The 15291-nt window shown below is 36.6% G+C and overlaps 1 protein-coding gene and 1 non-coding gene across 2 annotated transcripts in view; both read left to right on the top strand.

Moving 5' to 3' along the window:
* RALYL (RALY RNA binding protein like) overlaps positions 1 to 15291 on the top strand; it is a 441360-nt gene that overhangs the window by 31364 nt on the left and 394705 nt on the right. The gene's annotated exons all lie outside the window — the stretch shown is intronic.
* On the top strand, positions 11210 to 11280 carry TRNAR-UCU (transfer RNA arginine (anticodon UCU)). Its single transcript has one exon. It is a non-coding gene; the product is annotated as a tRNA-Arg (tRNA).

Genomic DNA, 15291 nt, shown 5'->3' with positions numbered 1-15291 from the left:
CTCCGGTTCCAGAGGTGTGAGTAGGCTGTGCAGCTGGCTGTTTCTACCTGAGGAAACTGCAGCCAAACACTACTACCAGCCTGCTGCAGATGCTCCCGGGAATGGTGCTGCAGGATGCTGGGCATTCAGGTCCGGCCACTCCTCTCTGCTTCTAAACCGTCTCTCCCTCCCTTTGCTGCTCAGTCCATTTTCTAACTTTGACTTTGATGTTCGGGGCTCCTAGCTTGTCATAAATATAATTGTTTTAGTTGCTTTTTGGAGGTCTTTGTTGTAAGATGGATCACCAGAAGTGTCTGGCTACTCCGCTATCTTGGCCCCGCCTCTCCTTAATAGAGTCTTTTACTAGAATATCTTTTGGTGTTGACTATCCTTGGTCAGTTTTCCCAGATATGCAATGTGGTTTGTTAATATATAATTTCCAGTTATCTTTTATTTCAGTAAAGTATTCTTAAATTATAATAATTTATAGTTCTTATATTTCATTGCTTTGAGGTTTTCTCTTTTCTGCTATTTTGTATATCTATCACTTTTTCTTCAAATCCTTTTATCTTTTTTTTCATTTATATTTGATTTTCAAAATTTTCCTCCTTTTCAAATTCTATTTCTCCTAAGGTATCATCTGTTATGTTTATTTATTCTTATGTTCCTTCATGCTTAAACTTTCTTGCTGAAATCACTTTTTCTACCATTTCCAAATCTTTCCTGAGCTCTGTCACATCTTACAGATCTCTGTTTCTCTACTCATCTCATTTCAATCATTTTTCTTATTTTGATTTATATGGTTATTTCATAGTTTCTATCATTTCCTCAAATATTTTTAGCCTATGTTGAAATCTTGTGATTTTGTTCTGTTTTGTGGCCATATCTCTCTGTGTGCTTTTGTCTTCCATGGGGACATTATTCTGATCCTTTTTAAATTTGTTTTCTCATATAACCTATTTTGGCATTTGAGTGTGGTCTACTTCATTTGCTAATTTTAAAATGAAATTCATTTCCCAGTGCTCTTTGAAGGGAGTAGAGCAGAATAGGTTATCTGACTTCACAGCTCTAAAATTTTCAATTCTGTTGTTTTCACAAAATGTTTTTTTAAATGGCCTTTAACAATTTGAAATTTTGTTCCTCTGCTCTCTTCCTGAATTCTATCTGGATTTTTTTCCCCCTTTTATTGTACCTTTCTTGTTCAATTTGAATCTATTCCCTAGAATTTGTTTTTTGCATTGTGGGGTTTGCGTACAAGGACATTACTGGTCATTATTTTTTGGAGATTTTGTAAGGTGTCAGAGTAGAACTGTGCTCCATAGAGTTTTCTATGGCTGACTTCTCTGAAACAGATCACTAGGCCTTTCTTCTGAGGCACCTCTACTGTAAACCGTAACCAAACCGGTTACCATTGAGTCAATTCTGACTCATAGCAATGCTGCTGGGCAAAGCAGGGCTGCCTCATAGGGTTTCTAAAGCTGTAAATCTTTGCAAAAGCAGACTGCCACAGCTTCCTCTCACAGACCAGGTGGTAGGTTCAAACTGCTGACATTTTGGTTAGAAGCTAAGTGCTTAACCATTGTACTACCAGGGCTCCTCACCTCTACTCTAAGTGGGCTCAAACCTCCAACCTTTTGGTTAGCAGCTGAGCTCATTAACTGTGTGCACTACTCAGGGACTTCCAGACACCTCTTACTCACTCACAAGTTGGATCATGCAGAGCACTCTTCAAGTTTTGGCTGCTGTCCCCTGAGCCATCAGAAGCCCTGTCTCTAACAGATGCAATAGGCTCCACAGGACTTGCAGCAAGCGGTGGTTTCTCCCCATGGACTTACCTTCTCACCTATTTTTTGTTGTATATGTTATCATTGCATATTTGTTTTCCTATGCTAATTGCTTTGTTTTTATGAGGGTATTTTTGAAGACCAAAAATCCATGCCTCCACCACTTACCCAGGATATTCCCTACACATATTTTAAATAACATGAGACATTGTTTTTATTGCTTTATACGCCAATATTTTTAATATTTACCCAAATATTTATGATTTTTATTACTCATTATTCTTTACATGTTTCTCTCTGAAGAACTCCTTTTAGTATTTCATGAGTATTGGTTTGCTGGAAAAAAATTATCTCAATTTTTGTTTATCTGGAAATGTCTCTCTTCCTCTTTTTTTTTTTTTTTTCCTTCATTTTTCAATGTTATTTTCACAAGGTATAGAATAGTAGGTCAACAGTATCTTTTTATCAGCACTTATGCTAAAAGAAGTTACTACCAAAAATGACAAAGCTATTTTCTAAAACTTGATCAGTCTAGTCTACTTAACATGGTAATTAAAACTGAATCAAAATATGTGAACCAAATTATTTGTTTTTTGCCCCTCTCATGGTATTGAAAATATGTGTAGGTTATAGACTTCAAATACTGATAAAACTTTACTTGCTTAACCATTTAATAATTTAAAGTGAACATAAAAAAAAAATGCCCATGTAGATTTAGTTAAAATGTGTTTACTCTTTTCCAAAAGTATCACATATCTGATTTCTTGTACACATTTCTACCTGATTTTACAAAAGTACGGGTAGATTTATATTAGAACAAAAGTACTGTCATTATTTAGAAATGCAGAATGTCGTTATTTCAGAATATAAAAATTGCAAACACAGATTTTTTTTAGAAATACTATTATTCTGAAAGTTTTCGCCAGTATTTAAAGTAACGATTTAAAGCCTTAATTAACTTTTTCACTGAAATTTCTTAGTGACATTTTATTCTTTCTTAGTTTATTAGCTACAAAATATGATAAAAGAGCCGTAAAAACAGATTATTTCAAGGTAAGAAAATAATTATTTGACTGAAATGGAATGCTAGGTCAATAACTATTGCCTATGTTATAAGTATGAATATATTGAATATACCATTGACTGCCAGAAGAATGAACAAATCTGTCTTGGAAGAAGTACAACTAGAATGCACCTTAAAAGCAAGGATGACAAGACTTCTTCGCATGTACTTTGGACATGTTATAAGAGGGACCATTCCCTGGAGAGGGACATCATGCTTGGTAAAGTAGAAGGACAGTTAAAAAGAGGAAGATCCTCAATCAGATGGATTGACACAGTGGTTCCAACAATGGGCTCAAACACAGCAATGATTGTGAGGATGGCACAGGACTGGGGAATGTTTTGTTCTGTTGTACATAGGGTCTCTATGAGTCAAAACCGACTCGGCAGCACCTGACAACAACAACATGTTATAAATATAAACTAATGCTTAGTAGAAAAACAAAGGAAATGAAGCATAGACAAGATTTTTCAACCATACTAACATTCGTGACACAAATCAAGAAGATTGTGTAACATGGTAATTTCTCCAGGTCTTCCACTGAATGATTTTATTTTTATTAATTGTAATTACCTATTTTATTTGCTTTCTTTTTGAAATTTAGGTTTCTATCAGATAAAGTCTAGAGAAGACTAAAAATGTTACATAAAATCAGCCTTTGAAAATAAATACAGAAGATACATTGAACATTTTTCTAAGGGTGTAACTTTTCATTATTCTAGTTAACGAACAATTTTTTTAGTAACTAATCTATGGATTATCATAGATGTTACTGATTTGAAGACGGGAATAATATAGGAAGCAATTTCTACCTCAGAGTCACTTAAATCCAAATCTAACATGGCCCTGGGATAAATAAATTGTGTGTGTGTGTGTCTGTGTCTGTGAATGTGTTTTGAATGACCATAGCATAAACAAGAGAAGAGCTGAGATGATACTGATTAAAGAAAGCTATTTTTTTTTTCAAAAAGTGAGTTTTGAGTTGCAATGTTAGGTAATTAATAATTCAGTATTGATGATAGGTAAGCACATTTTAGTTAAGAGGAAAAGCTTGAGCAAGAAAGAGGTGTGAGAAAATAAAAGTCAGAAGTGGATAATACGCAGGTATGCTTAATGGCAGGAGCGATTACTTTGGAGAGCAAAGAAAGATGTTGCTACAAAGATACTGGGAACACAGTGGGGGCCACATCTAGTTCGTTCATGGTGGCATCCCCATCCGCTAGGCTAGTGCATGGTGCTGAATAAATATTGTTGATATAAAGCCATGTCATTTCTGCTGTGGTTTGGACTGAGATAGGGACTGTGTAAATGAAGAGAAGTCGTTTAATCATTCGTTTATCCTCAACTCTGCTTTGAACCCCTACCACAAAGGGAATAAAACATTATGCTGGTTCTACAGATGCTCACGTTTTTCTGGAGGCTACAGAATGACAGGAATATATATAATTTCAGTGCATTTTGATAAGTTCAAAAGTAGAGTGATGAATAAGGTAAAAGGAGTAAGTGTCAGAAACTTTTAGGAGAAGAAGTTTTATGACTTGGTTATTGAATGTAGACTATGAAAAGGAAAAAGAAAAGTTTGAAAATTGCTCCAAAGTTGAACAGTATTAGAAGCAATGTGGTGTCAGAAGAATGCTGGTAAAAATAAGATGGTTGAACTTCCAATTAAATTTAGAACACAGGTTTTGTTTTACCTGTTATGCAAAGTATAGTGAGATGTGTATTTGCTTGGAAAAAGGAGATGCAGCAATGGTAGCTATGTCAAAGTGGGTTATTGTTGTCGATTCACCAGATCATCTGTCTTTTAATATGGCCTCAGCCATATACACACCTAGTGCTTATAATTTAAAGTAAACCAGCCCAATTTTGCAGATGAGAACAGATGTTTTTGTAAGAAAAAGCAAATAATTCTGATACTCACTAGTCTCTGTCACTCCTTTCTTAACTTGACCACACTTAGTCTCATAATCATGACTACTGATCTGACTTAAAACTCTGATTTGGGATCTCTGTTTTGAGTTTGCCTTCCTACTTAGACCCACTTTGCTCTTCACATTCCAACTGTTGACTGCTTGTTGAAGTTCTTTGTAGTGGAGTGATCATATTGACAGCAGTGAAATTCACCAGCCTCACATTTGAAATATTCCCATCAAGTCATTATAAGTAGTAGTATCATAAGCAAGTTATTATATTTAAGGGTCCTCAAAATAAGAGTGATAGCAGAGAAGTGGACAGTGAATTAAGTGGTTAAAGATCCAGGGATGAGGATAGTTCAAAGAACATGAAAGAGGAAACGCTTTAGATGGGTGTGTGTGTGTGTGTGTGTGTGTATGTGTGCACATGTATGTATCATGGCGAACACATGCACAATGGAACAAACACTGCCATGTCCCGCACCATCTCCATGATCAGTTGTAGATCAGACCGTTGTGATTCGCGGGAAGTAGATCACGAGGCCTTTCTTCCTAGTCCGTCTTAGTCCGGAAGCTCTGCTGAAACCTACTCAGCATCATGACAACACTCAAGCCTCCGCTTACATATGGGTGGCAGCTGTGCGTGAGGTGCATTGGCCGGGAGTTGAACCTGTATCTCCTGTACGAAAGGTGAGAATTCTGTCACTGAACCGCCACTGCATATAGTATATATATATATATATATATATATACATATATATATATATATAGGCCAAGGAAAAAAGGGAAATCTTATAATTGTATGTTGTATGCTGTTACTTGGAAAAAAATTTTCAATGTCAAAGTACGCACTCTTTAAACAATTTTCAATTCACACAAAGGAAACACAAATCTTAAATAATTTGCCAGGAAAAGACTCCAGTTGCTGCTGAGAGTGGAGGAGAGGTCAATGCCATGTTCTGATGCTGAGAAAATTGTTCCTTGCAAATCTCATCTATGAGGCTTAAGTGAGATTTGTTTTGGGGAGTGAGATGTATATCTCAATTCATTTCAAAGTAAAAATAGCAAAACTGAAATTTAAAAGTATTCCTAAAAGAGTATCTAATAAATTATTTGGAAGCCAGGTACTCAGAACAACTATGATATTAGTAGTTTCCCAGCCTTTGTGCCTAGGAAAAAATAATGCACGAGAATTTAATAAAAAGAAGGTCATAGACCCAGGTAGAATCAAGCTATAGGTGACAGTGGACCTTTAACAAAATTAATGTACTTGGCCTATACCTCTATTTCCTTTTTCATACATGCATCTTCTGTGTTGGTAGATATTTATATACTATTAGCCTAGTGATATAAAGTGGTGGGGCAGAAAAGGTAGCTATTGTATAAATATTTGCTGTGAGATGAATTGTCTTTCCATATACATAACTATGTTAAACTACTTTAGAATACAAAATTAAACTCTAAAAAAAAAAAAGCCTTTAAAACAAAGAATTAATGTGACATAATCACATCCTTAATAGCGTTTTATTTTCTCATATTCCTTTATTTCTCTTACTGAATTGAAGCTTAATAGGTTTCTTTTAGAAACTTGATTATCATGATGCAATAGTAGTTTTATAATAACAAAATTCCTTGCAAAATTAGGTAATCATGGCTGGAAGACATTTATTCATGTTTGTAGGCAACAATGTTTTATCATTAGCTGAATCATCTCAGAATTTCTCACTTTAAGTTAATTAGACTATCATACATTTAAGAAACTGGAAATGTAACAATTTGTTGTAATTTCATGGCTATTCATTGTGTTTTGTTTTTCAACCAGAATGTGTTCTCTCAAATGTGAGATTGTATCTACTTAAGAGGAAAAATATTAAAGTGACCATGTTAACTCTTGTGCAGTGTTTCTATTATAAGATAAATATTACAAATCCAGGGGCCAGGTGACCTTGTCTAGGCAGGGGACATTTTAAAATGAACACGGTCAAAGGAAAACAAGTATCAAAAATTCCAAATTCAGATCACTACTGGTGACAGTCAGCAAATATCGTAAACATTCACATAGTCCGAATAATACAACTCCTCCACGTTGTCCTTTTCTCCAGCACCTAGTATTTTTCAAGAGTCTTGATCTTTAACCTCAGGGAATTCTTTCATCAAAACCCTTTGCGTTTTCTTATTATAAAACCAAACTGCAATGATTTCCACCTTTTTCACTAACTTTTTTTTTTTTTCCTATGTAAGTTGTCTTCAGGTACATACAACAGTGCCCCCTTTTGAAGGATCAAATAATTCTTTTTTCTTTTCTTTTTTAAAAATTTTTATTTATTGTGAGAATATACAGCATAACATATACTAATTCAACAGTTTCGACATGTACTACCCTGTGACATTGATTACATTCTTCAGGTTATGTAACCATTCTCACCCTCCTTTTCTGAGTTGTTCCTCCCTCATTAACATAAACTCACTGTCGCCTAAGGTTCCCTTCTAATCTTTTGGGATGCTTTTGTCCATTTGGTCCCATATAGATTGTTCTTAAAAGAGCATAATGCTCAAGGCCAGTGTTTTTTGCTACGTAAGCTAAATTATTGTTTGTTTTTAAGAAGACTTCAGGGGATATTTTTGGTTTAAGGTATAAAGATTATCTCACGGCAATAGTTTCAGGGGTTCATCCAGCCTCCATGGCTCCAGAAAATCTGGAGTTCATGAAAATTTGAAACTCTGTTCTGTATTTTTCCCCTTTTGATCAGGATTCTTCTACAAAAACTTCGATCAAAATGTTCAGTAATGGTAGCCAGGCACCATCCAGTTCTTCTGGTCTCATGGTAAAGGAAGCATTTGTTCATGGAGAAAATTATGGGACATCCCAGTTAATTGACCTAATAACATGTTGAGATCTTTAGTTCTACCTCCTAGTTCGTTGTGTAGTTCCTGGAGTCTTAAAAGCTTGCAAGCAGCCATCCAAGACAAAACAACTGGTCTCTATTTGCCTGGAGCAATAGAAGAAGAAAAGTCAGGAATATGAGAAGGAAATGTAATATATGGCTAATTGCCTCCATGAACAAATGCCTTCTTTGCCATGAGACCAGAAGAAGCAGATCAAAGAATTATTGTTAAGCCCAAGTAGGTGAAAGGTTAAATGCCTAACATATTCTTTGGGCTCCATTTAGAATTTTTGATAAATTATTTCTTCCAAAATAAAAAAGATGGCACTAAACTATCTGCTTTCATAGTGTAAGCCCTATATTTTTAAACAATTTAAGGAATTTTCAAGAATAATTTTGACCATACCACTTTATGTCCCTTTACGTGTTGTCTCTGTATCCCAGCCCTGCATAACGTGTTGACTCCTCTGCAGTTACTTGTTTAAAGCTTCTCTCTTCTTTAAGAGAGTAATTTCCATAATATCAGAGACAAACCAAAACCAAAAACAAACCCAGTGCCATCAAGTTGATTCCGACTCACAGCGACCCTAGAGAACAGAGTAGAACTGCCCCACAAATTTTCCAAGGAGCGCCTGGTGGATTCAAACTGCCGACCCTTTGGTTAGCACCCATAGCACTTAACCACTACGCCACCAGGGTTTCCATATCAGAGACAGTCTGTCTTAAACACCATTGTATTCCTGATGACTGCAAATAGTAGGCTCTGAAAACTTGTTCCTTCGTTGGGCTGTTGATGGGACCCTATAAACCCTGTTAGGTTACTCCATTCCACAGATTCATTAGATGAAGTCTGTCCCTTCTCTTACACTAACTGGTACAACTCCATTCTAGAAACCATTTTCCTAAGCAATGAACATTTAGATAAATGAATGTGATGTTAAAGGTTTGATTCCAGGCCAGTGCAACTCATGTGCATTGACCACCCATCTGTCTGTGGAGGCTTGTGTGTTGATATAGTATTGAACACGTTTGAGGAGAGCTTCTAGACTAGGACAGAATAGGGAGAAACATCTGGTGATCTACTTCTGAAAACTAGCCAATGAAAACCTGTGGATAACAATGGTCTTATCTGCAACTGATCATGGGGATAGCTCAAGACTGGGTAGCATTTTATTCCATTGTGCATGGGGTTGCCATGAGATGGAGCTACCTAAGTGGCATCTCACAACATCAACAATAAAACAACAATACAAATTAAAATTTGGATAGGAAATTTTAATAATTCTGTTTGGATATGCCTTATAATTTTTTTTAAATAATTTTTAATGTGCTTTAAGTGAAAGTTTACAAATCAAGTCAGTCTCTCACACAAAAACCCATTTTACACACTCCCAATTACTCTCTTTTCGTGTCCTTTTCGCCAGCTTCTAACCTCCTCCACCCTCTCATCTCCCCTCTAGGCAGGAGATGCCAACATAGTCCCAAGTGTCCACCTGATCCAAGAAGCTCACTCCTCACCAGCATCCCCCTCCAACCCACCATCCAGTCCAATCCATGTCTGAAGAGCTGGCTTCGGGAATGGTTCCTGTCCTGGGCCAACAGAAGATCTGGGGGCCATGACCACTAGGGTCCTTCCAGTCTCAGTCAGACCACAAAGTCTGATCTTTTTATGAGAATTTGGGGTCTGCATCCCACTGCTCTCCTGCCCCCTCAGGGGTTCTCTGTTGTGTTCCCTGTCAGGGCAGTCATCAGTTGTAGCCAGGCACCATCTAGTTCCTCTGGTCTCAGGATGATGTAATCGCTGGTTCATGTGTCCCTTTCTGTCTCTTGGGCTCATAATCACCTTGTGTCCTTGGTGTTCTTCATTCTCCTTTCCTCCAGGTGGGTTGAGACCAATTGATGCATCTTAGATGCCTGCTTGCTAGCGTTTAAGACCCAAGACGCCACTCATCAAAGTGGGATGCAGAATGTTGATATATTTTATTATGCCAGTTGACTTAGATGTCCCCTGAAACCATGGTCCCCAGACCCCTGCCCCTGCTACACTGGCCTTCGAAGTGTTCAGTTTATTCAGGAAACTTCTTTGCTTTTGGTTTAGTCCAATTGTGCTGACCTCCCCTGTATTGCGTGCTGTCTTTCCCTTCACCTAAAGTAGTTCTTATCTACTATCTGATTAGTGAATGCCCCTCTCCCACTGTCCCCCCCTCCCTCCTCAAGTAATCACAAAAGAATGTTTTCTTCTCAGTTTAAACTGTTTCTCAAGTTCTTATAATAGTGGTCTTATACAATATTTGTCCTTTTGCAACTGACTAATTTCACTCAGCATAATGCCTTCCAGGTTCCGCCATGTTATGAAATGTTTCACAGATTCCTCACTGTTCTTTATCGATGTGTAGTGTTCTATTGTGTGAATATACCATAATTTATCCATTCACCCGTTGATGAGCACCTTGGTTGCTTCCATGTTTTTGCGATTGTAAACAGTGCTGCAATAAACATGGGTGTGCATGATATGCCCTATAATTTTTTGAAAATACATTTAGTTTATAAAGTTTGGATTCTCAACATTTCCTGGAAACAGCCCCTGACTCAACATGTAGACCACTCCTTCGTATAGGACCTTCATTGAAACCTATTATATAATTTTTTTCATTTACATATGCAAATTAACACAAAATCTCAAAAGTATACACTTCTCTCACAACAACAATGAAGCTACTGGATAACAATTTAGAGTGAAACAAAAATAGTAACATGTAGAGACTTGCATTAGAAAGAACAGACCAAGCGTAGTGGATATAACATTCACTGTTTTGGATAATTTGCTTTTGTAATAAAGTCATAAACATTAGAAAGAACATCAGGCCTTAGAGTGACCCGCTCACTCGGGCTTGCCTCTACAGCATGTTTTTATGGGATTTCTGCACTCCCTACCCAGATTAATTGCTTTCATATCACAGACATTTGCAGAAACAATTTGACAAATGATAAAAACAAAATTTAGGTCATTTCATTTGATTAAGGACAAGAGTGATTTATGCAAAATATTATTAAGAATGACTGTTTAAATTACACATAGCCTCTACTCCTCAGAATTAAAAAAAAGAAAAAGAAGTGTTATGATATGTGGGGATGATGAATGAGGGAGAGATAGAGAGCATACTAATAAATGAAGTAGTTTAAAACTTTTAAAAAGATACCCAAGATTTATATATTAAGTATCATATTTAGTACCAAGAGTAAACCTGTGAGTCAGGAATTATTAATTTATTTTTTTCAGAGAAAACTAAAACACAGTGGGTTTGCTCAAGACTGAGTAGCTAGTAACTTTAAGGGTTGGAAGCTGTTAGCAAGGCAGCTTGGTCTTGAGCAAACCCACTGTGTCTCGGTTTTCTGACACCTCAAGGCTGCACTCCCAGATACCAGGGCAGAACTTGTAAAAGACAGGAAATGTATCTTTATTATGTAATCATATTTCTAACACATTATTTACTGTTATATTTTTTGCAACACTGTTCTCAATTTTTTGGCTCTGTTGACACACCCTGGCAGAGTATTTATCTACCCTATTGTCAGGCTTTGGGGGCAGTGGTGGTTCAGTGGTAGAATTCTTGCCTTCTGTGCAGGAGACCCGGGTTCGATTCTTGGCCAGTGCTCCTCATGCGGAGCCACCATCATCTGTCAGTGAAGGCTTGCATATTGCTGTTGCTAAACAAGTTTCTGCAGAGCTTCCATACTAAATAAAGTAGGAAGAAAGGCCTGGTGATCTACTTCTGAAAATCAGCCAGTGAAAACCCTATGGATCACAATGGTATGATCCCGTTGTGCATGGGATGCCCATGAGTCAGGGGCTGATTCAACAGCAGCTAACAACAACATTGTCAGGCTTGGCCAGGAAACTTGTTTTGGTCAATAAACATGAGTGGACATGATGTGTGCCACTTTCAGGCAGAAATTTAAACACAGGCACCTGGTTTTTTACTTCTTATGTTCCTGTTCTTTTTTATGATAACAGCGTGTCTAGGTAGAGCTGCTCCTTCAGCCTGGTATGCTAAAGGAGAAGACATGTGGAGCACATCTGAAAACCAACCACAGTCTGAAAGAGAGGGACAGCAGCATATAATTTGAGTGAGAAATAAATATTAAAGCCACTGATAAGTTTGGGTTAGTTGATAAACAGCATAGCTTCCATAAAGCTGACTAATACATTTATCTAGCATTTAGGACATAGTCTTGAGTTTTAGCTGATAATTAGTAAAGTTTTTACAACAGAAAAGTAGAAAACTTCATTTGTCACAATTATGTTTTAATGTGTATTAAAAGCAGAAAGTTCTTCTAGAAATATATTTTCATCTTACATAACCAAAATACAGTTTTTCAGCATTTTCGTTGTGCTGGTGCCAGGAAAATACTTCTATGAAAATATATATATCATCACTGTCATACCAAGGTGTAAGAAATTCACTCATTTTGTTTAAGCATCACTTTCTGTCTTTAGATAGTTTTAAACAATCCAGAGAGTGCTTACTCATTATGTAAGCAATGCCTTGTTGTGCATGTGTTTATCAAAATGATTTTCCCCAAGATTGGACAGGACTAGGGTGGACTCAGAGAAATCTGTAGTTACTGGTGGAAGGAAAAGGATAAGAGTCTGAAAGCAGAGGAACAAAGGGATACAGACAGGGATTTATGGGACTATTGTGACTTCATTTATATCACTATATCACAACCTGGAATCAGCAAATACGTTCTTAGAGCTTATGAATTCTCTATGAATATTTAACATATTTATTGTGGTATGTGAATAAAATGATACATTCATATTCTGAATCGTCTGAATGACCACCTTTTAATTCAGTATATCACATAATTTCAGTACTCGTGTTTGTAACTGTTTGTAATTATAATAGGTTGGCACAAATCTTACTGCTCTAATTTTCTGCACTAATGACAAAAGAACAAATGCTGAAATTTTAGGCCAGTGATGCATTCGAGTGAAGTAATTACAAGACTTCAAGTCACAGTGTCCAAAGGAAGATTTCACCATAGTTTAACTAGAAAAGACATGCAATGCAATTATTAGGATCATCGCTCTGGAGTGTATGACAATGCAGAAGTCTAAATAACCTGCACCAAAGAGGTAAGTAATACGTTCGTTTTGGCAAGCTGTGATTTCATTTCATGATATGTAACTATCATCACGTTAAATTAATGTTGGTAATTTGCATTTCCAACACTTGCGTGTCATTGGTGGTACTGCGGTGGCTTGAGTGTTGCTGGAATGCTAGAAGCTATGCCACTGGTGTTTCAAATACTAGAAAGGTTATCTATGGTGAACAGGTTTGAGCAAAGTCTCCAGACTAAGACAGACTAGGAAGAAGGACCAGCGATCTACTCAAAATAAATAAAAATAACCCATGAAAACCTTATGGGTAAAAAAAACTAAAAAGTTTTTTTTTGTTTTTTTTTTGTTTTTTTCAGCTACCCATGAAAACCTTATGGGTAGCTGTGGAAAATTGTCTGATGTTGTACTGGAAGATGAGCCCTCAGGTAGGACGGACTCAGAACATGACTGGGGAAGAGCTGCCTCCTCAAAGTAGAAAACCCGCTGCTATAGAGTAAATTCAAAATTGGAATATCATATGATCTACCATGCCTGGAATCATAAATTGAAAAGGAACTCTGTCACATTCATTATCAAAAAGAACATTTCAAGATCCATCCTGAAGTACAATGTTGTCAGTGATAGGATAATATCCATACAATTATAAGGAAAATCAGTTAATACAACTATTATTCAAATTTACACACCAACCACTAATGCCAAACATGAGGAAATTGAAGATTTTTACCAACTTCTGCAGTCTGAAATTGCTCAAACATGCAATTAGGATGCATTGATAATTACTGGTGATTGGAATGCAAAAGTTGGAGACAAAGAAGGAGCATCAGTAGCTGGAACGGATGACCTTGGTGACAGAAATGATGCCATGGATCGCATGATAGAATTTTGCAAGCCCAACGACTTATTCATCAGAAATGCCTTTTTTCAACAACACAAATGATGTCTATACACATGGACCTTCTTAGGGAGAATACACAGGAATCAAATTGACTATATATACGGAAAGAGATGGTGGAGAAGCTCAATATCATCAGTCAGAATAAGGCCAGTGGTGACCTCGGAATAGATCACCAACTGCTAATATGCCAACTCAAATTGATGCTGAAGAAAAAACAAGTTCACAAAAGCCAAGTACAACCTTCAGTTATATCCCACATAAATTTAGAGACCATCTCAAGAATAAATTTGACACATAGAACATTAATGAGCAAAGACCAGAAGAGTTTTGGGATGACATCAAGGACATCATACATGAAAAATGCAAAAGGTCATTTAAAAGACATGAAAAAAATAAAACACCAAAATGGATGTCAGAAGAGACTCTGAAACTTGCTCTTGACCGTAGTATAGTTGATGAAGTAAAAGAGATGAACAGAAGATTTCAGAGAGAGGCTCAAGAAGATGAAGTATTATAATGAAATGTACGAAGACCAAGAGTTAGTAAACTAAAAGGGAAGAACACACTTGCCATTTCTCAAGCTGAAAGAACTGAAGAAAAATTTCAAGCCACAAGTTGCAATTAATGAAGAATTCTATGTGCAAAAATTGAACTACACAGGAAGCACCAAAAGAAGATGGAAGGAATGAACAGAGTCACTGTACCAAAAAGAATTAGTCAACATTCAGCCATTTCAAGAGGTAGCATGTGACTGATGGTACCGAAAAAAGAAGTCAAAGATGCACTGAAGGCGATGGTAAAAAAATAAGACTCTAGGAATTGCTGGAGTATCAATTGACTAAAAGCAGAGAATACCAAAAAGATGTTTACCTGTGTTTTATTGACTATGCAAAGGCATTCAACTGTGTGGATCATAACAACTTACGGATAACCTTGCAAAGGATAGGAATGTGAGAACACTTAATTGTGCTCATGTGAAACCTGTGCATAGGCAGTTTTTCAAACAGAAGGGGTTACTGTGTGGTTTAAAATGAGAAAAGGTGTGCATCAGGATTGTATCATTTCATCATTCTTATTCAGTCTATATTCTGAGCAAATAATGTGAGAAGCTGAACGATATGAAGAAGAATGCAGCATCAGGATTGGAGGAAGACTCATTAACAACCTGCAATATGCAGATGACACAACCTTGCTTGCTGAAAGTGAAGATGACTTGAAGCACTTGCTGATGAAGATCAAAGACTACAACCTTCAGTATGGATTATACCTCAACATAAAGAAAACAAAAATTCTCACAACTGGACCAATAAGCAACATCATGATAAACAGAGAAAATAATGAAGTTGTCAAGGATTTCATTTTACTTGGATCCACATCAGCATCCATGGAAGCAGCAGACAAATTAAATGATATGTTGCTTTGGGCAAATCTGCTGCAAAAGATCTCTTTAAAGTGTTAAAAAGGAAAGATGTCGATTTGAGAACTAAGGTGCACCTGACCCAAGTATGGTATTTTCAATTGCCTCATATACTTGCAAAAGCTGGACAATGAATAAGGAAGACCAAAGAAGAATTGATGGCTTTGAATTATGGTGTTGGCAAAGAATATTGAATATGTCATGGACTAACAGAAGAATGAACAGAT

Source organism: Elephas maximus, chromosome 15 (genome assembly GCF_024166365.1).
Source record: "Elephas maximus indicus isolate mEleMax1 chromosome 15, mEleMax1 primary haplotype, whole genome shotgun sequence".
Classification (NCBI taxonomy): domain Eukaryota; kingdom Metazoa; phylum Chordata; class Mammalia; order Proboscidea; family Elephantidae; genus Elephas; species Elephas maximus.
The sequence above is the reverse complement of the archived record's forward strand: the minus strand, read 5'-3'. Positions and strand labels throughout refer to the sequence as shown.